Raw genomic sequence first — 24,517 nt, 5'->3', positions numbered from 1 at the left:
GTTTGCTTACCTTGGTGAACCCGCTGTCTCCTCGTTGTTCCCCGAGTGTGCCGTCTGCCCCGGGATTCTGCGTGAGCTGAAGCTGCCCGTTGTTCGTGAGTTCCTCCCTCGTGTGTCTTCCCACGACGCCGTTAGTTGTACCAGCTGGACGCCATTCCTCGTATGCTCGCCTTCCCCCGTCTTTGGTCCGTCTCCAGTGGACTCCCCTTCGTGACATCACAGGTTATACCTGCCCGTGCCCGAACCCATTTGGAGATTCTTTACAACTGGACCTAGTCAGACTCTGCTCATTCAGCTATTTACAAACCTGTCCGCCCTCCAACGAAGCCCTCTTATCCAGCGCTCTGCCAGCAACCATACTCATCCACTCCAAGTAAGACCTTGTCTGTTTACTCCTGGAAAAAACTCTCTCAACCACTCTCCCATTCCCCTTTCCCCTGGATTCAATAAACTTATTATTGTTCATTTACTTGCCTCTCCTGATTGTGTTCTCGCATGTGGGTGAAGAAACTTGGAACCAACATGACAGAACACTCAGGCCAAACTGCAACCTCAGCGGACACAATCAGAAGGGTTTTTTCTGAACAACACGCTCTAATTCAGTCCCAGGACTCCGCGTTAAGAGAACTGGGTAACCGCCAAGCAGAAACAAATCGTCAATTAACAGAATACTCTAACTTTCTACAGAGCTCAGTCCAGCAGGTTCCTAGCACTCCATCCACTCCGTCTGTGGCTCCTGATCCGCCGAATCGTTCCATGTTTTCGGAAGTCCATCCATCTGCACCAGATAAATTTTCAAGTGACGTAAAGAAGGTTAAAGGTTTCATTCTCCAGTGTAATATAGTCTTTAACCATTCACCGCAGAGCTTACCCCATGATGACGCTAAAATTTCTTACATGTTATCCCTATTGACGGGTTGAGCCTTAGAATGGGCCGAAGCCCGGTTTACATCAGCCTTGAATTATGGATGTACATTTCCAGAGTTTCTAAAAGAACTGAAACAAGTCTTTTGTCAAGAAACTGAAAATACTTCAGCCTCCCGTGATTTACATGGGCTAAAGCAGGACCAGAAGAGTGTGTCCAACTTTGCTATTGATTTCAGAATCAAGGCTGCTGCTTCTGGTTGGAATGCCGCTGCACTTAAAAGCGCATTTTTCCATGCATTAAATGAACAAATTAAAGATGAACTGGCAACTCTAGATGAACCAGAGACTCTCGACGAATTCATAAACCTAACAATAAAATTGGATAACCGAATCCGCTCCAGAGCAAGAGAGCGGTCTCGCCGGACTTTTTCTCCACGGGTTCCTCAGACTAGTAGTCAGTCTTTTGTTCAGCATTCACCTACCTCTCCCTCAGCTCCAGAACCTGAACCAATGCAACTGGGACACACACGCCCAACGCCAGAGGAACGCCAGAAGAGGATGCGATCTCGGCTCTGTCTCTACTGTGGTGAGCCTAACCATGTTATCGCTAATTGTCCCATTCGTTTAAACCCGCAGGTCCGGCAGTAAAGACGGGGAGACTGCCGGAGTCACAATCATCTAAATCCCGTATCATCATTCCTGTCACCCTGTTCAACAGTAATAAGTCTTTTCCCCTGTCAGCCCTCATTGATTCGGGGTGCGAACATAACCTCATCAACTCTGAAATAGTCAAGCAACTAGCCATCGAGGTTGAACCACTCCCCATCCCTCTCCGCATTTCAGCCCTGGACGGAAAGAACCTGCCACAAATCACCCATCGTACCAAGTCTTTACACCTATTAATCTCAGGTAACCACACCGAAGAGATTACCTTTTTTGTTTTTCCCGCAGCCAGCTCCTCCATAGTTCTGGGTTTCGACTGGTTATTTGCACACAATCCTCATATCAATTGGACCGAAGCCAAAATAGAGTATTGGTCCACCAAATGTCACTCCACCTGCCTTCATTCTGCTGTCCTGGTCATGACTTCCCCGACAGAACAGACAGAGGTGGACCCACCAGACATATCCTCCATTCCCAGTGAGTACCATGATTTATTTACAGTCTTCAGTAAAGACAAAGCCTTATCTCTACCACCTCACAGACCTTACGACTGCGCCATTGACCTCCTGCCTGGTGCTCCATTACCCAACAGCAGACTATACAACATTTCCAGAACCGAACTACAGACAATGGAGAATTACATAAACAAATATCTCGCTGCTGGCATAATCCGCACTTCGTCTTCCCCATTAGGCGCAGGGTTTTTCTTCGTGGGGAAGAAAGATGGGTCCCTACGGCCCTGCATAGACTACAGAGGATTAAACCAGATCACAATAAAAAATAAGCATCCATTACCACTGTTATCTTCAGCTTTCGAGCGCGTTCAAGACGCAACCATCTTCACCAAGCTAGACTTCAGAAACGCTTATCACCTTCTCCGTATTAGAGAAGGTGATGAGTGGAAGACTGCATTTAAGACCCCCATGGGGCACTATGAATATCTGGTCATGCCCTTTGGATTGTCTAACGCTCCTGCCTTCTTCCAGGCTCTTGTGAATGATGTCCTCAGAGACTTTATTAACACATTTTCGTGTTCGTCTGCCTAGACGACATCCTGATTTACTCCAAGTCCCTCGTTGAACACCAAAGACACGTCCGCTTGGTTCTCCAACGGCTCCTTGAGAACAAGCTGTGCGTAAAAGCAGAAAAATGTGAGTTCCACCGTCAGTCAGTAACCTTCCTGGGATTCGTTCTTGAGGGCAGACAGGTAAGAGCTTCAGAAGATAAGATAAAGGCAGTACTAGACTGGCCCAAACCCGAGACCCGAAAATGACTACAACGTTTCTTGGGATTTGCTAACTTCTATCAAAGATTCATACGCAACTATAGCCAAACTGCATCTCCCTTAACAGCTTCTACCTCCACCAAGAAGGTGTTTGCCTGGATCCCTCAAGCTGATGCCGCTTTCGCCGAACTCAAGTCCCGGTTTGCACACGCACCCATACTTATCCAACCCGATCCCAAGAAGCAGTTTGTGGTAGAGGTTGACACCTCCGATACCAGGTTCGGAGCTGTGGTTTCCCAGACCACCGATCATGACCATAAGCTTCACCCATGTGCCTTTTTCTCCCATAGACTCTTGCCGGCCGAAAGAAACTACAACGTGTTGGACAGGGATCTCCTGGCAATCAAGCTAGCTCTGGAAGAATGGCGTCATTGGCTGGAGGGAGCTGAGCACCCCATTCTGGTCTGGACAGATCACAAAAACCTATCATATCTCCAATCCGCTAAGAGGTGACCACCATTCTAACCATCATCGATCGTTTCTCCAAAGCCTGTCATCTCATTCCACTCCGTAAATTGCCTACTTCTGCCCAAACTGCCATGCTACTGATTAAACATGTGTTTAAACTTCATGGAATCCCTCAGGAGATCCTCTCAGATCGTGGTCCCCAGTTTGTCTCACAAGTCTGGCGCCAATTCTGCTCCGTTCTGGAGGCCAAGGTGTCACTCACCTCCAGTTACCACCCCCAAACCAACGGACAGACAGAGCGTATGAACCAGGAGCTAGAGGCTACTCTGCGGTGACCCCCACTAATCCCGACGATTGGGCCTAGTACCTTCCATGGGTAGAGTATGTGCACAACAGTCACATCTCAGCAGCCATAGGCATCTTCCCGTTTGAAATAGTACTTGGGTACCAACCACCACTCCTGTCCTCCGACGAAACGAACATCTCGGTCACGTCAGTGCAGCACCACATTCGTAGAAGCCGTAAAATCTGGAATGACACCATTGCTGCTCTCAACAACACCTCTGCACTTAATAAACGCCTGGCTGACCGCAGGAGAACTCCTGCTCCCACATACTTCATAGGCCAAAAGGTGTGGTTGTCTACACGTGACATCCCTCTCAAGTCTGTCTAAAAAGTTGTCCCCTAAGTTCATTGGTCCTTTCGACCAATGAACCAATGGACCAATGAACCAATGAATGTCATCAGTCATTAGCCCCTCTGCTGTGCACCTTCGTCTTCCTCCGTCCCTGCGCATTCACCCGACCTTTCATGTGTCCCAGATCAAACCTGTCCTGTCCAGCGAACGTTTTTGCTTACCTTGGTGAACCCGCTGTCTCCTCGTTGTTCCCCGAGTGTGCCGTCTGCCCCAGGATTCTGCGTGAGCTGAAGCTGCCCATTGTTCGTGAGTTCCTCCCTCGTGTGTCTCCCCACGACGCCATTAGTTGTACCAGCTGGACGCCATTCCTCGTGTGCTCGCCTTCCCCCGTCTTCGGTCCGTCTCCAGTGGACTCCCCTTCGTGACATCACAGGTTATACCTGCCCGTGCCCGAACCCATTTAGAGATTCTTTACAACTGGACCTAGTCAGACTCTGCTCATTCAGCTATTTACAAACCTGTCCGCCCTCCAACGAAGCCCTCTTATCCAGCGCTCTGCCAGCAACCATACTCATCCACTCCAAGTTAGACCTTGTCTGTTTACTCCTGGAAAAACTCTCTCAACCACTCTCACTAACCTGTTGCCTCTCGTTGACAGTCAGACGATCCGGTCATCTGTTCCAGAACTCATGCCCATTCCCCTTTCCCCTGGATTCAATAAACTTATTATTGTTCATTTACTTGCCTCTCCTGATTGTGTTCTCGCATGTGGGTTAAGAAACTTGGAACCAACATGACAGCAACTGCAGTCACTTTTAGCCATTAATGCTGTCAATTCAGTACAGTTGGATGTTTAACTCAAAACATCCAAAATTTACTGAATAGCTGCCAAATACTGAAGGCTGAATTTATATTGGAGAAAAGACTCACTCAGTTAATGTCCGTCCATCCATTGTCTGTATCCTCTTATCTTTGAAAGAGACCCATTCAAGTACTGAGCAGAGGAATAGGACAAATCAATGCACGGGTGTGTCGGAACTTTCTCCATATGAATAGTAAGAGAACTGAAGTTATCGTTTTTGTGGGGTACATTTGTATTAAAGAGGAATTATGAAGATTTAGCATGAAGCTTCAGCTATTACAGCTAGAAACCATTGATCAGGTGCAAAATAAGAATTCTGCTTCCAGCTGGAAGGAGTTTGTTTGTGTGTGCCATTAAAAACGGCATTAGTTGCTTTTTTTGTTTGTTTGTTTTGTTTTTTTTTTGTTTTTGTGAGTTGAGCTTCAGACAAGAGTTGTTATACCGTAATTAAGTAACTGTCAAAAAGTAAAGCAAAGCTAAGTTGCCCAACTTTAATGCATAGTCAAGTTTAAGGAGTATTGCCATTATAAATCCTCACAAACCTTTCATTGTCTATGCCCACATGTGTGCACAGACACATGCCAGCAGGAAACGCTGCTGCTTTTCTCTGTGAAATATCTGAAGTTTGCCACCAGAAACACTTTATTTGCCCCTAAACCAAAGTACTGGTAAATGATGTCCAAGTGAACTGCATTGCAATTAGAAAGGGGCAAAAATGTGAGCTCCATTTGTGAATTTGTTGACTTGACAGTGTTTATGCGCAACACAGGATACATGGTCATATGACCTTTAATTTTCTTTAGTATGACTTACTGAAACTGTGGGGTACATCTGTATTAAGTACACCAAATTGTTCCTATGTTAGAAGCTTGTTGTTCAATAAAAGAAAAGAACAATTTGAAAAATGTTCCATTTGTTTTTAGCAACATCTTTTTTTAAGTGATTTGCAGAAACGATAATCTTGCTTTCCTTTGGATATACTTGAGAAAGCACTGAAGGTCCACAGCATCAGATAAATAAAATCAGTTCAAATTCACTTTTATGTTGGGTTGAACTCGAGACTTTTTAGAGACTTTTACTGAGGACAGTTTTGGATTGTCTTTGCAAAATTTAGTACGTTGGTGAAATGTGAATGTTGTAGCTAACTTTTTCTGCAGATTTCATCAGAATTTTTTCAGCCTGTCCAACACTCAGTTCTCCAGATTCAATCACAGAAAAAAAAAATTAAAAAGCAAACCATTCCCAAAAGAAAGATGCTGCCATCAACACATTTGACTGGAGGGATAGTAATAATGAGGACTTACTCAGTATGCATAGTCCACACACGGAGATGGATTTCATGGCCAAATAGGCAAATATTTGCCTGATCATATTATAAAATGTCTTGATGTTCTCAGAAACACAAATCAGTCAAAAAAAATGTGGTTTGGATTGTCATTGTGTGTGTAGATTATCATATGTAGATGTACTGTATACAGAGAGGAAAATGAATTCACTTCATTGTAAGAAGCTGTAGAAGAGCAGGAATAGTGGGAGTGACATACACGTTATAATAGTGGGAGTCACGTTAAGCCTCTGAGGCTTAACGTGACTCCAGGCCATTTACATGACGACCGATTCAGGTGTAAGGAGGCATAATAGATCAAAAAACACTAAATGTTGTAGCAGCAAAACATAAAAAACAATAAACATCAACCTACGAAACCAAAATTAGGTATATAAACATTCCAAATTTTTACTTTGAAGTAGATTTTGTGGGGTTTGGCGCACCTACAAAAGAAATCCAATTGTGATCATGAGGTCTACAAGTTTGTCATATGAATAGATTTGTAAAACTTATATTTGATTAAAATATGACAGCAATGTTTTTGACCTGATCTGAAGGATCTCTTGCCAGGGCATTGTGAGTTTGTCTCTTTGTATTCTCTTAACATAAAAAAAAAAAAAAAAAAAAAAAAAACTTCAGCTTGGTCCTGATTGAGCTAAAAGAAATTCTCTACCATCTATGACTAAATATCGACAGTAAAGTAAAAAGAAACAAATTGGATAAATGGGTCTGTGTTTATCAGGAGAGATGGCTGTATTGAGCTGTGTGTCATTAGGGTAATCATTCATCCAATGATGGGACCTAAACTTGAGCCTTGTGGGACACCATATATCATAATATTCTGATAAATATTATCCTGTATTTAGAAAAACAAAATTATTTTGTTGAGATATGAGTTGAACCACTTGAATACTGTGGGAGCTAGTTTGGTTAATCAATCAACAACTGAGAACAAAGATGTTCCTAGTTGAATGCAAATATGTAGATATACCATAATAGCAGGATGTACCACAGTTCTCACAAATGTTTGCAATTTTGCAGCATCGATATTAGTACAACAATTGATCATATTGAATCTGATAAGGTTCTCTTTAAGATTTTAGGTATTTTTGCATTGCAGTGTTGTCTGAAGCTTAGAAAAAAAAATGAAAACAAACTTTTGTCGCCTTCACTTGGAGATCCTTCACTAAGTTGATTTGAGATGAGAGTTGTCTAAAAGATGTTAAAACATCTGCAAGGATGGATGAGCCATATACTTTCCTCAGACAATCGGGAAATTTGAAATAAGATTAAAACGATAAACGAAGATTAAAACGATAAACGAATAATAAACACATAAATCTATGTGGTTCATAAGAAATCATATGAAGTATGTAAGAGATAATTGCTGCCTGAGAGCCTTGGGGAAAAAAAAAAAAAAAAAAAAGCTGTTTACCTCCTGTGTAAGCAGGCTGAAAATTCATGTGGCAACTTCAAAGTGAACCACAATTAGAGTGACTTCCTGACAGGACCCATGAATTAATTAGAAGTCAGCCAATGCAAGATTAGTCCTGCATGTGTTCAGATCTGTTCGTGGTGAGAAACCTTTACCCACTAAACTCTGCTTCTTGTCCCGACATCTTCTCTGTGGCAGGTGTGTGTCTTGGTTGTGAAATAAAAAGGGACGAGAAGAAAATTGAGTGAGACAAGGCGGTGGGTAAAAGAAAAACTGTGTGGTGTGTGTGTGTGTGTGTGTCCTGTAGTCACAAGTCTTCTTGGTAATTACTGTTGACCTGAAAGATGATTGCTGCTACAGCTGTACTCTGTCTCTTCTCTGCCAGCTCACTCAGAGTTAGTTTTTATGTCTGCTTGTCTTCCTTCCTACTGTCTCTTTGTGTTAGTTACCCTTGTAATAAGTTCAGTCTAAGACTTATTTCAAGTCTTAGACTTAGATTTAAACACAGTTTAGATGTAAACACAGTTTAAATCTTAGGTTTTCTTTCCTTTTCTTTCCATAGTAGTTCTAGTTAATTTAGTCTTAGATTTTATTTTTTCTATTCTCTTTGTGTTTTCACTCTTTGCCCTAACTTCTCTGTTGGATTAGGCAAAGAATAAAACAAGAAATATGTTCTGATATGTGTGACATGAATGTGAAATACTGCTAAAGCAAACACAGGGAATTTGATACGTAGTGAGAAATGTTTGTGTTTCAGTTCAATTCAACTCGGGTCGTTACTTGTTATTCCACAAACTCTACAAAGCTTATAATATCTCTCACTATCTCTCTGTCTCTGTGTGTGTGTGTACAATAACATGACCACAGGGCCAAGGTCACTATATTAATTAGAGAGACGGTGCCACTAGCAGTGACACTTCACACCTCCCTCCATTAGTCTCTCCATTTCTTCTTCTCCCCTCCATTTTGTCCTTGACTACTCCTGTCTTTTTCTGCACATCTGATGCGTCTATTTTTGTGTTTTTTCCATTCTCCTCTTTCCCTTTTTATCCTCTTTTGTCTAACCCCCTCCGATCCCCTGATTTAATACATAAAGCTACCATATAAGGTTATTTAATGTCACCAAAACACATAGATTCATAATTCATAGACTTATGCTCAGTAGTTTTCTGTAGTGCTAGGCTAATATTTGCTCTATGTTTTGATATGCCTCCTTGATAATGCAGTTCATCACATGTTCCAGGTTTCAGTAAATTGTGTGCTGTGGATAGTGATGGAAAAAAAGAAAATGTTGTCACCATATTTATCCACAGTTGACTATATGGTATAACTTTATTTTAGCAGTTTTCAAAGCCGGTACCAGCATCCCTAAGATGAATACAAACTGGCACACGGCCAGAACTACTCAATACAAAATAATGGGTAAAATGACCAGTACTCAAAAGCAATGGCGTGAAATTAAAAGGATTAAAAGAATGCATTGCTAATATTTTCATCCTTATTAATGATAATTACCTACTTTTATCTCCTATATTGTGTTACAATCAGTCAAGAAAACATTTTCTTCTACTTGACGGGAAAACAGTGAAGAATAGCAACGCTAGGTCATAAATTGTAGCTGTCTTTTCTCACTGTCTAATTCCTTCATCTTTCTCCAAATTATTATCACCCGCCCACAGGCAGCAAAAGACAAATGCATCCGTACGCTCACAGTACGGGGCTGCTAATGCAAGGTTAATGCAATCGTAGTGCAGTTGATGGTAGTGCATGTTTAGGCCAGATCAGATTTAATTCAGTCTTGTTTCTGTCATGTACGATCCCTCCGTCTCCTCTTACATCAGCCCCTCCTCATACTGGCTTAGGGAGTCAGAGGGCACAGAGAAAATCCAGCTAAAAACGTGCAGCTTTGTGTATTCTCTTGAAATAACTCGCATGAATTAGTGCAGTAGTTATGCTGCAGCATACGGTTTCAAAGAAGTTTCAAATTTGAGTCTCCCAGATAACAAGGTGGCAATTTTATATTCATTCAGGTACCAAGTCCTGACTGGCTTCCTTGTGACAAGACTTGGGTCTTTTTTTGTTTTACTTGCTTGTGTAAGAGAAAGATGTGTTGTGCTTTAATAGAAAAACTTTAAATACGCCAAAAATTGTGGATGCCTTTGAGTCAAGTGAAGGATTTGTAAATTGTTTAGAAGAACAAGTAGGTGCAACAAGACACTTATTAGACGAATAGAATTTCTTCCTATTTTGCCACCTGGGTGACTTTTTTAATGACTGTAAACTGGCTCCCCTACACCAGCTTCTGTCCTATTTTTTGAAAAACCAATGACTTCTGCAAAAGAAGGAAAAGAAAAGTCCAACACAATGCGAGTTAGAAACTACGCATGGGGTGTAAGAACCAGGAGAGAAAGACAACAGAAACCAGCGCTGCCACAAACTTATGAAGTTCAAATACAATGTAACTTTCAGCCATTACAACTTAACATATGAACATTTAACACATATATATATATATATATATATATATATATATATATATATATATATTTACATATGAACAGCAATATTTGTTTGAAAATATTAGAAGTGAATGGCTAATCATATACCTCTTTAGTTATTTATGGTCATTTCAAACTACATTTGTCGAAAGCCTCATATTTAATTAAATATGTCTGGAGTTCTCGCACATGCCCTTGCAGTTTTAGTTTCCCCCGAGTTCCACAGAAAGAAGGAAGCAAAAACTGACACGCATGGCTACGGTCACAGGAAAAGGGAGTATGAGGCTGGAGTGCACACAGAGGCGGCGCATGGTTTGATTCTGTACAGATCTATAAGCACGGAGATAACTGGAAAGCACTTTAAAGAGGCTATCCTCACATTCTATCTCTCGGTGGAATTAGCCTTTCAGTGTAGCACCGAAGCAGCCGAGGATACACAGAGAGATTGATCGAGCGAAAGCACAGTCCAAACCGTAGCATGAGGGGTTAGAGGGAGATCAACAGAATGTGGAGTGGTCAGCCTTAGATGGAGAATTTCAGAGTGATAAAGGAGAAGGAGGAAAGACATAAAGCAAGTTAAAACGACCTAATTAAAGAAGAAATTGGAGAAAGAAAGAAGAAAAAAAAAGTGACGTTTATCCCAGGCACATATTTAGGCATATATGCACAGTGCCTTGCGAAAGTTGTTCACACCACTTGACCTTTTTTACGCTCTGTCTCGCTTCAGTTGCGAGCTTGAATATATTTTCTTGGCTTTTATATCCCACACCAACAAAAAGTAGCACATAATAGTGAAGTGCAAAGAAAATAAAATGTTTAAAACAGAAAGAAATTGAAAAGTGGGGTTAGTTTTTGTATTTGTTCTTGTTTGCTCTGATGTCCCTGCATAAAATAATTGGCAATGAAGTGTCTTCAGAAGTTAATTAATTTTGTCAGTGGCTTTCATAGTCTTTTTTGGGTGCAGGTGCTCAAGCTGGCAAAAAAAAAGGGTCGTCTTGTGTGGCACATGGAACCGCCGACTCCCTTCACAGTGTGAGATTTATTATAGGCACAAGATGAATGTCATATATATATACTTATTTTAAATTGATAGCAATATGCTGTCTGATGCAGATGTTTAATAGTATCTGCCAGGGGAAAAAAAATCTACTCAAAACAAGGATGCAATTTTAGCAACCAACCTTTAAACTCTAGGTTCATTTTTGTCCAGGCCTGTTTTATTAGTTGATTGTTTTAGGATGATTTTGTTGAACTACATATTAAAAACAGTGTCAAAGTTTCATTGGTTAATTTTTTTTTACCAACAATTTTGTCCGTGTGTTTACAACCAGAGGTACATTGGAACCTTTTTACATCAAAGAAATTTCATGCATTAGAGCGGCTGCATCCAGGTCCGGTCCTAAATTAAATTGAGAATGCGTGGCTAGACTTAAAAATCAATGTTTATAGACATCTATCTAACATTGCGCTCCTTAACAAATGAGTGGACTAGACACAAGAAATGACTCAGTAAGGTGGAATATAAACGGACACCACTCTTTCCAGATCTTTATTTGCTAAAAAAAAAAAAAAAAAACACTGGAAAAAAAGATTAAACACTGGCTATGTTAATCCTTCAGCAAGTCTTTGCAATTAAGCATAGCAAGGCAGCCCAAATAACTTATCTTCACAAGGAAACATTATATCCTTTCACAACCGCCATTGTTCTTGGTGGCTGAAAGTGTGTTTGTAGTTCATCACTGAACAGACAGCAGAATCGGCTCCATTCACATTCCGACAGCATAATTCAGCCATCATTCAAACTTTGTGGACAGCAGCAGCAGAAGAACAGCTCCACCAGACAGAGAGTCTTTGGACTGGAATATCACAAATCAAATGCTGTAACCTTTTAGGATGTCTGAGTCTGCACATGCACGCTGAAAACCAATGAAGATTTTTCTCTCGCATTGCCTTTCAATCTCGCCGCTCTCCGTCGTCCCAGCTCTTTCCATATAATTATATTCTTTCTTTCATTCAGATATCTCCATTGTACTGGTTGCTCATGAACTGTGTCTTCGGTGTCTTGCCTTGGGGTCAGCTTGGGTCTTTCTTGCTTACTTAAGTATACTGGTGGGAGAAAAAAAGTAGAAAAACCGTGGTGCAGGCAGTGCCGGTGGCTCCTAACAGCATTTACTCAAATGAAAGTGGCTCTGGGGAGAGTAATTGCACCTGCATGGAAGAAATGCAATGAGTTTCTACATCAGCATTGGGTACTGTTACTTTGTTTTGATGGTTATTTATCAAGAGCAATTTTCAGCTTCGAGAAAGGATCGGATGTGTGCATTTTGGATGGTGGTAATAACAGATACATTTTCATTTTTTCGGGTTAAGACAGATCCAAATTACAGTTTCTCAGAGTTTCTCTTTCTCTTTTTGAATTCTGCTATTTTTTTTCTTCCCATGAAATCGCTGTGCCTACAAGCTTTGATTAATTAATCCGACTGTTTTCCAAAACAAAGATCGTATTGAAAGAAGAACCATTTCTTCTACACAATCTACAAATCCTTCACTTGACTCAAAGGCATCCGCACTTTTTGGCGTATTTGAAGTTTGTGTTGTGCTTTCTATTAAAGCACAACACATTTTAATAGAAGAAAAAACTCTAGGCTTTTGTAAAAAAAAAATAAATCTTGAATTAAAAAGCCCATGAATAATTAAAACTCACACTCTGCTAGCTGGTCGTCTAAATGCCTTTATCTCAGCTGGTACCTTCCTCCTTCCAGAAAGCTGTCAAACGCAACGTAGCTTCTCTTCAGGAGTAAGAATCCAACAATGATCTCTAAAATAACTTGAAATTTAAAATTATTCTGCTGAACCACAGTTCAAAGTGTCTGCTTTTGATTGGCTAATTTTCAGTAAATATTTACTACTTTTTACTTTTGTTAGAATCAAGTTATTTCAGTGACCATTGTGGACTTTTCAATCATTAACAGAGGCTTCCCAACAATTTTGTCAATGCCTGTGTCAGGATCTTGGATGGTTTTGGGTTTGATGATTTGTTAGCTGTGTTTTGTCTCAGATGTTATTGATGGCCTTAAGTTTCGGTTTTACTTTGGATCAGTCCGTTCTTACTTATTTTAGTTAGATTACGTTTATTTCCTGCATTTACTTGTTAGATTCATGTTCCTGCTCCCCTGTCACTGTTCCTCCTCCTTGCTCCCCATAAATCTCATGAGTTTTAAACTCTGCTTATTTACATGTCGGTGGATTTTGCAAACCTTTGACAGAGCCTCATGACTTTGCAAATGAGAAGCTGTTCTTTGTTGAAATAAATGCATAGAGCGTCAGTCTTGAGCCGTCCTTGGCAGAGGATACGATGGTAATTAAACTGCAGTTTCCTTAGTGGTCTTCCGTGGAGACCATCTAATTTTGGCTGGTGCATATATATGTGTATTAGGAGCAGGGAAAATGGTTTGAGCCTGTGTGCACATCATTTAGATGGAATAGCTTCACTTCCATGTTTCTATGCGTGCTTTTGCTCAGCTTAACGTGTATGTGTGACCACCCTTCAGTATTCAAGGACTCAAAAAGGTTTCCTCTTCCTAAAAGCAAATAGTCTTTGTACAACAGACTGTCAAATGGCCCCACTGTGGCCTTGTGCTGACATCTAAAGATCATAAAGGAACCTGGTCTCTCTCATCTGATTACCACAACAATACACACCCACAAGGACATTTTCAAAGAGCTTGTATTCAAGCAAAGAACTTAGAAAAAACACTTCACATAGCACAACAAGCTGCTGGAGCTGTAGAAACGAGTGGGATGCTAAACCAGAGGTCACAGTTTGAACTCGCACACTTGAGCTTGAAAGGACTGTTTGATTAGCTGTTTATTCAAAGAGTTTGAAAAGTTTAAAGACTGCTTTCTATGCCAAACACCAGACAGTGAAAATGCGTACGTCAGCGAATATGCATCAAACTTCCATCACAATTTAGTCCCAACATATCCCCAACCAGAAGGGGCTTATGGAGCCACCCTGTGTCTCTTAGACTGAGCCCAGCAATTTGAACTTATCACCACCATTATCAACATTATACAAGGCGTAATTCTGTCTTTCCATACGCTGCTTCATCCTACTATCACTGCTGAACAAGACACCGAGAAACTTGACCTTCTCTGCTTGGTGTAGTGATTTAACTTTAAAAATGTTGTGAAACAGTTGTAAAAATGTTGTTTATTCATTTATTTTTGTTGCCATGATAGCGAGGCGATAGCTTTTTGAGCCAACCTAATAAACAAAGAATGATGTATTGGTTGTCAGGAGAAAAAGACAACCTATTAACCACTGCAGTTCTACCCTTTTGTTTTTATCATTATTATTATTATTTCATGACACTGAGGATACAGACTGGGATGCTTCATTTTGTCCGCTATGGTTATTATATTTTTCATCCTTCCTTTGTTTCACATTTATATTCCTATGTGAAAATACTGTGTTGGGGGAAACTAATGCCACTCCTGGATAGTAAAGACTTCCACTATCAACACATTTTAATTCATAGCCTAAATACTCACCCAACGTTTTAGTAAATAACGGCCTTAACAATTTCCAGAACAAGAACCTACTCAAACACATTTGGCTGAGATTCATCATAACTTGAGAGACAGGAATATGTTGTGGCGCAGAGCTGAGGAAGGACACAGGAACATTTCTGTAACATAAAAGTGCCAAAGATCCCAACAACGTTCATCATTCTGAAATGGAAAACTGTAAAATGCCAATGCTCTTCCTAGATCTGGTTGCCCTGCCCAAAGTGAGCAAATCAAATGTCACTTAAAATGTGACCCAGAATTGCTGAAAACTGTTCTAATGAATGCTAAAGCCTAAAACTTGAAAGACAAAAAATAAAATAAAATCTATTGGGCTTTCAAAAACGAAACGGAGACAATTGGATCTTCTCCTGGGTATTTACGTGTGTGATATTGATGTACTTCATCCAGAAATCCCATGTTAGGATAATGGATTATACAAAAGTCACATTCAAAAGAGAGATAACACCAAGGTGATGATTAACCAACCAGACACTGTGGTTGAAGAAAAAGGAGACAAGAAGGCAGGTGTGACTGACAAAGCAATCCCAAAGTTAAGAACAGGCAAAAAAATAAATATAAATAAATAAAGAATCCCAACGGGAAAGTTGTTGTGTCAATTGTTATTGATACGTTTTAATGTGTGATCCTCAAAAGTGATTTCTGGAGATTCCAGGAACAAACTTTTTCCAGCGCAGTCCTTTTGAAAGCTAACATGCTGCATTAAATTCCAGGTTGAAAACATCAAATGAACTCAGACAAGTGAGAAGTTTAATTCTTTTTTTTTTTTTACAACTTTTTGATGTTCATATTTGCCGATGAAAACAGCTTTTTAATTTTTAGAAGAGAGTTAGTGGAAAAAACTTTTTTAATGACTATTTGTGATGCATTTTTTACGCCACAGGAATCTGGAATTCCAACAGATGTTTGATATAAACATGATATAAAAATCCACGGAAAATGCAGGACGTCTTTCCCATTTGTCACTTTTGTCCTAATTGTTTTCTGTCTTTAAACTTCTCCCTCGTACTTGTTTTTCCCTGGCTGTTCTCCTCTCTTTCAGTCTTTATCTCTCTTTGTCAGTCTCACTAACCCAACCCATTCCCCAGAGGTTAATCCTTTTGGTTTCAAATAGAGATAACCATGGCAACAGGCCACAGTTTTCAAGCTTTGGCTCCATCAAACAGCAGCATTGATCAGAATGAAACAGTGTCAGGCAAATGCAAAAAACACACAACAGCCTAGATGTATATCCACGTTTCTGCATTTGTGATGTTTTTGGTTGGAGAGAGAAACATCTCTCTACTTGATAATTTAAATTAGTTTTTTTTAATAATACAAAGGTTCCTGCTAAATCTGACACACAAGCGAAGAGCGAAACAGCAGTGAGGGATGACAAATATGCTTTCCTTTGCTCACTGGGTGCTAATTTTTGCTTCACAAGACCAATTAATTGGACGCTGGAAACGACTTGTTGTTTGCAAGTTGTGCAAAAAGCGTTTGGGCTATCAGGCCTGAAATACCACATCGATGCAAAACATATTTCATCAATCACAAAATGCTAACGTCAGTGTCCACATTTCTAAAAAGTATACTTTCAAAGAAGCTACATTAATGATAAGGAGATCCTGAAACACCTGAAAACTGAATAAGTATAAAAGCACTTTGCACCAATCTGATGGTCGAATAAACTAAACAACAGATTAAAAACAATGTCCATATTGTTGAGCTAATATGTCAGCACTTTCCGATTTTCTGCACAGAAGCAGAAGAGCTAGATTGTTGTGGTATTTCTGTTTACTTTTCAGTGAAATTTCAACTTTAGATGCAGATTGCTGCCTTTAGGGCATTTGTCGCCAAGCAGACACCGATGGTGTGCATTGCTTCATTAGAAATCATGGTGGAGTGTTTTGGATTTGAAAATTATATCACTAATTTGCATTGCCTTAAAAACCTTTTGGATTTTGCAGTCCCAAAACCCTAAACAGACTTCTCTGTTGAGAACTGAGAACTTTGTTATTACTATGTGCTTTCAAAAATTGTGATTTTCTTTCATGTGTTCTCTGGATTTAATTTCCCCAAAGATTTATTAGTGGACAAACCATTAGCAAAGAAAAGACATAGCACAATAAACTCTTTCTTAATGTTTCCTCAAGAAGCACTTTTATTAATTTTCTTTTTTGCATCCAAGGAGACTTTACCTCTGTGATAATCCAGCGACGGGGCAAGCCTCTTGGTTTATTGCATTTGTGTAATGAAATCTTCTGACACAGACAGCCAGTCAAGAAGCAATTTATTGAAAGGGGAGGAGATGGAAGGGATTAAAAAGGCAGTATGTGAATCAGTTTAGGAGCCGAATTTAACTCACTTTCAATCTGCTCAATTCTTCTGAGCTGAGGTTGCGAGGGGAACATTGTGGAAAATATCAGTCTGACCTTAGAAGTACATTCTGAGTGTGCCCTTGGCAGCCTGTCACTATTATCGGCATCAGCAGCAGTCACATCATGTTTAGCTGATTTTACAGCATTTATTTTTTTCTAAAGTTGTAGATACACACCATTACGTCTCTAAGATGTCTTGCTATGTAGCGTGTGCTTAACAATGAGTACGTTGTAATTTCCACCTATCCACTGCTTCGCCTTTCATAACTGCATCCTTCATCATCTTCAGTAAGTACAATATGTCTCATAAAGGGGACTGTTGGATTTTTATGCATGTTTATACGCTCGTCTCTGTATAGCTGCCATCATTAATAAGTCTTTGTGAACCGCTGTGCAGCGGGTTTTACTGTAACGATGCACACAGCCACACAGATACAGCTCTCTCTTCGGAACGGGTTAACCGGGGTGTGTACCTGTGCCACCAGAAGCAGATACCGCTCCCCTTCTTGCTCCCAGGCCCCATAAATCATTTAGAACGAGGCTAGCCCTGAAGCAGTCTGTCTACCCAGGCAGACACTGTGACATCAGACTGAGGAGGCCTTGAATGACACAGGGACACATTTATCAAACACACGACAGATTTGTTTCAAAATCTCTTCCTTTGAACATTAAGTTTCGTCATTTTCTTAATCTCCTTCCTCCTCCACATTTGTGCGTAGTGGACATTTGTGTTAACTCCTCATACAGACAGACTTTATTGCTGTTTGTTTTATGTTCTATTCTGCATTTCACTGAAAAGTTTCATTGTTTTGACTTGTTTGTAAGTCCTTACAAATTTCACATTTTATTTTTTACTACTGCCTGTTTTTTGCCCCAAGAAAATAGCTCGGGAAAAGACAGTATGAGGCTGTTATTCTGTTGTTTTTGTTGACTAATTGACTGCTCTGCTGCACTTATGCCACCTCATTCTACGTTTACCATGTCAGCACATGGAACCACCAAAATGCAACACATGCTGACTCAAAACAAATAAAAATACACATGTCTTTTTAATGGCAAGTGTATTATAAAATTGCTTTCTGTGTGTGTATGTGGATTCAGCTGACCTATATACAGAGGAAACATATTTACATGCATTGTGTGAGAACACATAAGCTTTTTCTCCTCGCTTTGTGTAATTCAATTTTTTGTAATTTGCCATTAAGGATTACAAAAGTCATTTCTATTGATTATTGCCATAATAAAAAGCTGATTTTTTTTTAGACCTTGAGTTTCAATGAATTCTCCAGTGTTAATAAAACTGGGATAATTCATCTTTTACAATTTGTTGCTTTGCTCATGACTGGTAAAAACACTTTGGGTATTAATTTTTATTAATCACACAGATTTTTTATCCTTTTTGGATTTCTATCCTTTTTGGAAATTACATTCAAGCTACAGCTTGAATGTAATTTGCTTTTCTATGGTGTTTTCTCCCATTTCTTAAAAAAAGTAAAACAGAAAACAGCTCCACTCTCTATCCTCTCCTCTCCACCTGTCTGACTCGCCGATATGATTTCACTCTTGTGGACAAAACAAAGGTAGGAGAGCAACATTTTACATGCAAATATCCACGACTGTAGCAACCCTAAACCTCTGTATGAACAACGATAAACACAGAAGCATCAAAGACATGAGAAGTGATTCCATGTTTTGCCTGTTACATCCTATTTTAGTCGGTTGACAGCCCCATTAAAAAATATTTTGAACTGATTCGTTAACTCGGTTCATTTTTTTAACTTTTAATTAATCGTGATTAACTCACAGCAACCCTGTGATTAATCAGATAAAAAAAAATTACATATATGATAATCATAACACATTTTATTTAAAGCGCCTTTTAAAACACTCGAGGACACTGTACAAAGAAGAGAAAATCAGCATAATAAATGATCAGAAACGTACATGCGTCAAACACTACAGAGAATATGAGGATTTGAAAAGATGAGTTTTGAGGCAGTTTTTAGACTGAGTTAGAGAATCAGTGCTAAGGATAGGTGGCAGCTAATTCCAGAGCTGGGGGAGGCAGAGAAAGAGAAGACTGTGGTCTCCATGGTGCTGAGATGGACAGAGGGGACAGAGGTCAATGGAGGTGAAGGACCAGGAGGGCATGTGACGGGTAAGATGGGGCCAGACGGTGGTGGACGGCCTTGAAAGTAAGGAGGAATAGTAACAGTGTAATTGTTACTGAATGGGAGAAAAATAATGTGAAGGATGGAAGGAGCGGGTTTGGTTGGTGATACAGGCAGCAAAGTTCTGACTATTTGAAGTTCACTGAGAGATATACAATATAGAAACATCTAAAAAAAAAAAAAGAATATTGTTTAAAAGTGCAATATTTCTTGAGACTCATCTCAGAAAGTGAAACTCGTATATTTTAACCTTTTTGTTTCTTGTTATTTCGATTAACCTGGCTCACAGAAAACGAATCCCTAAAATTCAGTTTCTCAGAAAATCAGAATACTGTGAAAAAGGTCATTATTGAAAACTCGTGTTGGCAAACCCTCATCAGCTAATTAAATCGCCTGCAAAGGTTTCCCGAGCCTTTAAACAGTCTCTCACTCCGGGTCAGTAGGCTACACCATGATGAAGAATGTTGACTTGACAGATGTCCAGAAGTCATGTCATCAACACCTTTCACAGGGAAGGTAAGCTGGTTTTTCACAGAGTTCTGTATCCAGGTACATGAACAGAAAATTGAGTGGAAGGAAGATGTGTGGTAAGAAAAGGTGCACTAGTGAAATCCATTGCAGAATTTTGAGAGACACTCAATTTTGGGGTTTCTTTACTTGTAAGCCATAATCATTAAAATTCCAAAAAAAAATAAAATAAAAGCTTTAAATAAAAGCTTGATTTTTGGAATCAATCTTAATAGAATTATCTTTTGACTTTATGAGATGACTGGCCAGAAATATTGCACTTTTACACAAAATTCTCATCGTAATTTAAGGAATATGCAATGCATAACAACAATATGTAGAACAACATACTGTACAGCAGCGTTTCTCAATTCCGGTCCTCAGGCCCCCCTGCCCTGCATGTTTTAGGTATTTCCCTTCTGACACACACCTGAATTGTATCTTTGGGTGATTAACAGGCTTCTGCAGTACTTGATGGTCATGCAATCATTTGAATCAGCTGTTCTGGAATAGAGGCACATCTAAAACATGCAGAGCAGGGGGGCCTGAGGACTGGAATTGAGAAGCGCTGCTGTACAGTAAGGGCAAAAATTCAACATAAACACTGTGCACTTATTTTAATATATTTATAGACACACTTGAAGATACTTGAACATATGCTGCATGGGAACTCTAAGCGTATCTTGGAACTTCTGTGCTGTAAGACATGTAGCAGTCATGATCTGCATTAGAATAAGCCTGTGTGTCTGTGTGTGTCTCTGTCTCAAAGATCATCCGTCTGCATTCCAGGTAATTAGACTGGCCAGCAGCTGAGTCCCATTAGCCTTGATTACAGCATTCAGTATGAGGAGAGAGGAGAGAGAGTGTGTGTGTACAGGCTGCAGTTTTAAGACTTTAAGAGGGGTTGTTTGTGTGTGGAATGTTGATGAATAGTTGTGTTGCCAGCACCATGGCACGTGCTTTCTGAGTCGTTTCTGAATAGTTAGCAAATGTTCAAAGAGGCTGTTGTTTCAAGTTATGCAATGCGGAGGGAGGTATAGAACTATTGCATCCGTTCGATCATTAGTTATCGAAATGGGATTATGTTAGGGAGCAAACATTTGTGTGATTTGGTTAAAAGGGTAGTTCACAGAGGAGGGGAATGTCTTTCCTGGTTTCTCAGAAAACGTGAGGATATTTCATTGGATTCTTGACAAGAACGTTTGGGGCTTTGGCTCCATTTCTGCATTCCTATAAGATTACTAGATGCTTATTTAGGAACTGATATCCATTGTGCATCCTGCTATTGTAAGAGCCTTCGTAAATATCCGTTTTCTAACGCTAAGCAGAAAAATTGGCAGATGAACAGAAATAAGACGGCAGTCTGTTTTATAACCTGTAATTGGCAAATTAAAAATCTGGACCTGTGTTAAAGACTCCTAAGATTAAAAGTAGCTTCATCTGACGACATTTTTGGATCATTCTTGAAATTTCTGGAATTCTGCAATTTTTCTCTGAATTTTACCTCGGTAAGATAAAAGTTATTCACAAGATACCTTAAGGGAACTCATAAAAGTGACGGGTTGGGTTTAGTGAGGAGGATTTTTAGCGAGCCTAAGGGTGTCAGTAGAAGAGATATTCTTCGTAAAACCTATAGTGCTGTGCCCACAGCAGGCAATGTGTTTGAATTTTGTGTTCTTTGCTTCACCGTTTTATGTTGGTTGTTTCGCCTGATCAAACAACTTTGTACAAGCAGGTAATCGCAGCGAATTGCTGACAGCTGAGCGTCCACGTTAATGTCAAGTAGATGACGTAGTCAAAGGACCAGCATGACGAGAGGCCGAGACGAATCAAAGCAATGATGAGGATGTAAATGCGGCACAATCAAACGTGTTGATGCCATGTGGCGATTATTGTAATTTTGTCATCGTCATAGCACGCTTTTGTGTGATCTGTTAATTTCTATCAGTTGCCTTCTGTAGGGGTACTTGAGGGTTTTTTTTATGCCTTTTGTTTTGCATATCAACCAGTATGAGCCCCTGGAAAACAGCATCTCCTCGCTCTCAGCAGCAATAATATTGGAGCTCTGTAACAGGACTCAGAATCCTGTGTTTTTTTTTTTTTTTCCCTCTAAGTGAACAGACTCTAAATAAGCAGGTGATGCTGACAACAACACTCTTTAGTGTGGACGTCGTCACTGAGGGGAGAGAAAACGACTGATGTTTTCATTATCAGAGACATGTTTCACAGTAAAGCTTGAAGAGTCAAAAAAGTTACACGAAACTTCTAGGGAGGAATCTGTATGGGAAACTAGCTATTCTTCTGTGCATAATTAAGTAAAAATTGTCAGTTTTTTTGTTTTGTTTTTTGATCATTGTCACCATGATTTTTAATTGTTGCCGATGATTAAAAAGAGGTAAGAAATGTATTGCAATGTGAAAACTGAAACCTTACTGTCACCTTTGATCATTTCCACATATCTCACTGATCCCCCCCAAAGAACTCATTCTACCATTCTGAACTTTTTTTGTTTAAAATTAATATATATATAGAGAGAGAGAGATTCGCGCGACCACATTCCCACAAGAAAGCTACACCATTTCTGCTTGGTTTGCTTTTGTGGTGACTTTGAACACTAAACAAATGCAATAACAACAGAACGTATCATTACAATCAGGCCTGGTTGTTGTTTAATCTATGCATCAATCAACACTGACACAAAACAACACAGCAGTCTTTTTTTTTTTATTTCGAATCACAACCAAAGAAGATTGGATTGCATAACTTTCTTGGCCTGCTGATTTGTATTCAGCTAAGGAAATGTTTATTTAATTCACCCGTGCAGGGCTGCTTTGTCTGCATGTCGTCCTCCACACTCTCTTCATTTTTCTCTGGGCGTGCATCTCTCTCTTCCCTCTGTATCTGCATCTGACCCCCTTGGATGGTTTCAGCATCTCAGGATGTGGTGATTGATTCCTTCTCTGGACACCTGGAAGACAAACAGCCAGCAGACTGCTTTGCAGCAAGGACTGATTTTTGCCTGGACTTTGTGATGAATTACTGGCCTTTTAATACACACCAAAGACAACATGAGGGGAAGACGAGAAGGGATGAAGCCGTGTTGAAACTGTTGAGCTGAAAGAAATAGACGATGGTGTTAAAAAAAAGGGAACATTGCTGCTATATATCGTAAGAACTCTTTGTGTAGTCAGTCACCTGTTCTCTGGACATTATGTGTTGCTGTAAAAGACTCTTGCAAAGTTTGAGCATAAAGCATTTGTAGCCTGAGGCTGAAAAATTGAATTCACTGGTTGAACGTTGCCTCCTATTTGGTCAACAGCAGCAACACTTTTTGGAATCATTTATTTAGTCATTGACAACTGGTGAGTGTGATTGAAAAAGTATTTATAGTATATATTTTGTAGCATTAAATTCAATAAAATGTTCCTACACCTTGGATACTGAAATATGTGATCTCAAACTAGGTATCATAGTTTTGTTTTTGTTTTTTTGGTTTTATTGCAAAACTGTTTTCAATGTTTGTACCAAATCAATATTGACAGAAATATGCATGAAGGGTATTCTGCACAGTAGTGAACCATGGTTTAGTGACCACAGCCCTCTGACACTCTCTTCGTGTAATCCCAAAATAAAAAAAGGTAAAAGAAATTTGCCAGCTTTAACATGTTAACATGATGAAATAAGTTTTTTTTTTTCTCTCTCTCTCTTTTTTAAGCTTTAGGGAAAATGTCTTTACATTAGTCAAACCATTGTATCCAAGAATTGTTTGGTCTAACATCTAAATACATGTGAACAAGGGTTGATTCTAAACCAATACAGAAAGCACACAAACAAACCAGCAGCCTTTCACGTTAGCAGACAAATGAGCAGCGGTTGAAACAAGAGTCTATTAAATCCAAACCATGTTGTTATAAAAACCACTCAGTTTAGGCTGCTCAGGAACAAAACAAGCATTGCACATCAAATTACCAGAAACTTGGTCGGTTGTGAAAGCATGCTGATTACTATCCAAAACAAACAATGCAATTAGTTCTGACATAACGGTTAAAGAAAAAGAACAAAACAAACACAACAATCAAATAAATCACCGTTTGATCACAAATCAAACTGATCATCATGACGTGAAATCATGAAGTCAATAGTTTTGTTTCTTATGGGGTCACTATCTGATCTTCTAATCTATAAGAACCTCCTCAGTGTAGGAGTCTTAACTTCACATGTTCATTTCTGAGTGGACTCTGCTGACTCTACAATGGGAAGTATGTACATCCTCAGCTGTGATTGGAAGACCCTAATCCAATAGAAGGCTTTCTCAAATGTTTGATGATAAATAACCAGCTATTGGAAGGACAGAGGGTTTATTTTACATTACATTGTGAATGGGTGATTGACTGAATGTAGTGTGAACCATTTGAGGGTCCTCTGGGCTTCATAAAGCCCTAATCAAGTACAGGCCCTTCACCATTTTTACCAATGAGACCTAAAACAATGTACAATCATCCAAACCCTGAAGTTGAGAAAAGGTTTGGAAATATCGTATTCCATAATCACTTTTCCTTTTTCCCCAAAACTTATCCAGATCTTGAAGATGGTTAAAGAAAAGTCCAGAGTTTTCAAGAGTCAGTAAGAATTTTGTATGATAAAAAAAAAAAAAAAATCAAAATTTTCTCAAACAAAGCTCAGTGAAGAAGCTTTACTTTTAAGTGACAGAAATTGAGAGGCTGCAAGATGCCCTAGGGTTATGCTGTTTATCAGGATAATACCTGCTCTGTTATCCACTTTGATTTTTAACTAATTGAGCTGCTAATGTATTATATTCATAATGATTTTTAATAGAGCAGGATTAGGTAAAAAAAAAAAAAAAATTCCTCAGAATGAGTCATTTGCTAAAATAGATTTTAAAAAAA

At 39.5% G+C, this 24,517-nt stretch overlaps 1 protein-coding gene and 1 long non-coding RNA gene across 2 annotated transcripts in view; both read left to right on the top strand.

The window, feature by feature from the left end:
• Positions 1-24,517, top strand: part of LOC106949558 (RNA-binding motif, single-stranded-interacting protein 3-like) — a gene marked incomplete at its 5' end in the record, with an annotated part of 67,674 nt that overhangs the window by 5,176 nt on the left and 37,981 nt on the right. The gene's annotated exons all lie outside the window — the stretch shown is intronic.
• LOC106949565 (uncharacterized) lies at positions 440-7,791 on the top strand. Its single transcript, XR_001425403.1, has 2 exons — positions 440-4,444; positions 4,519-7,791. It is a non-coding gene; the product is annotated as an uncharacterized LOC106949565 (long non-coding RNA).

The sequence above is a fragment of the Poecilia latipinna genome, unplaced genomic scaffold (assembly GCF_001443285.1).
Source record: "Poecilia latipinna isolate Pla-1442-1.1 unplaced genomic scaffold, P_latipinna-1.0 Scaffold21, whole genome shotgun sequence".
In the NCBI taxonomy this organism is placed as follows: domain Eukaryota; kingdom Metazoa; phylum Chordata; class Actinopteri; order Cyprinodontiformes; family Poeciliidae; genus Poecilia; species Poecilia latipinna.
The sequence above is the reverse complement of the archived record's forward strand: the minus strand, read 5'-3'. Positions and strand labels throughout refer to the sequence as shown.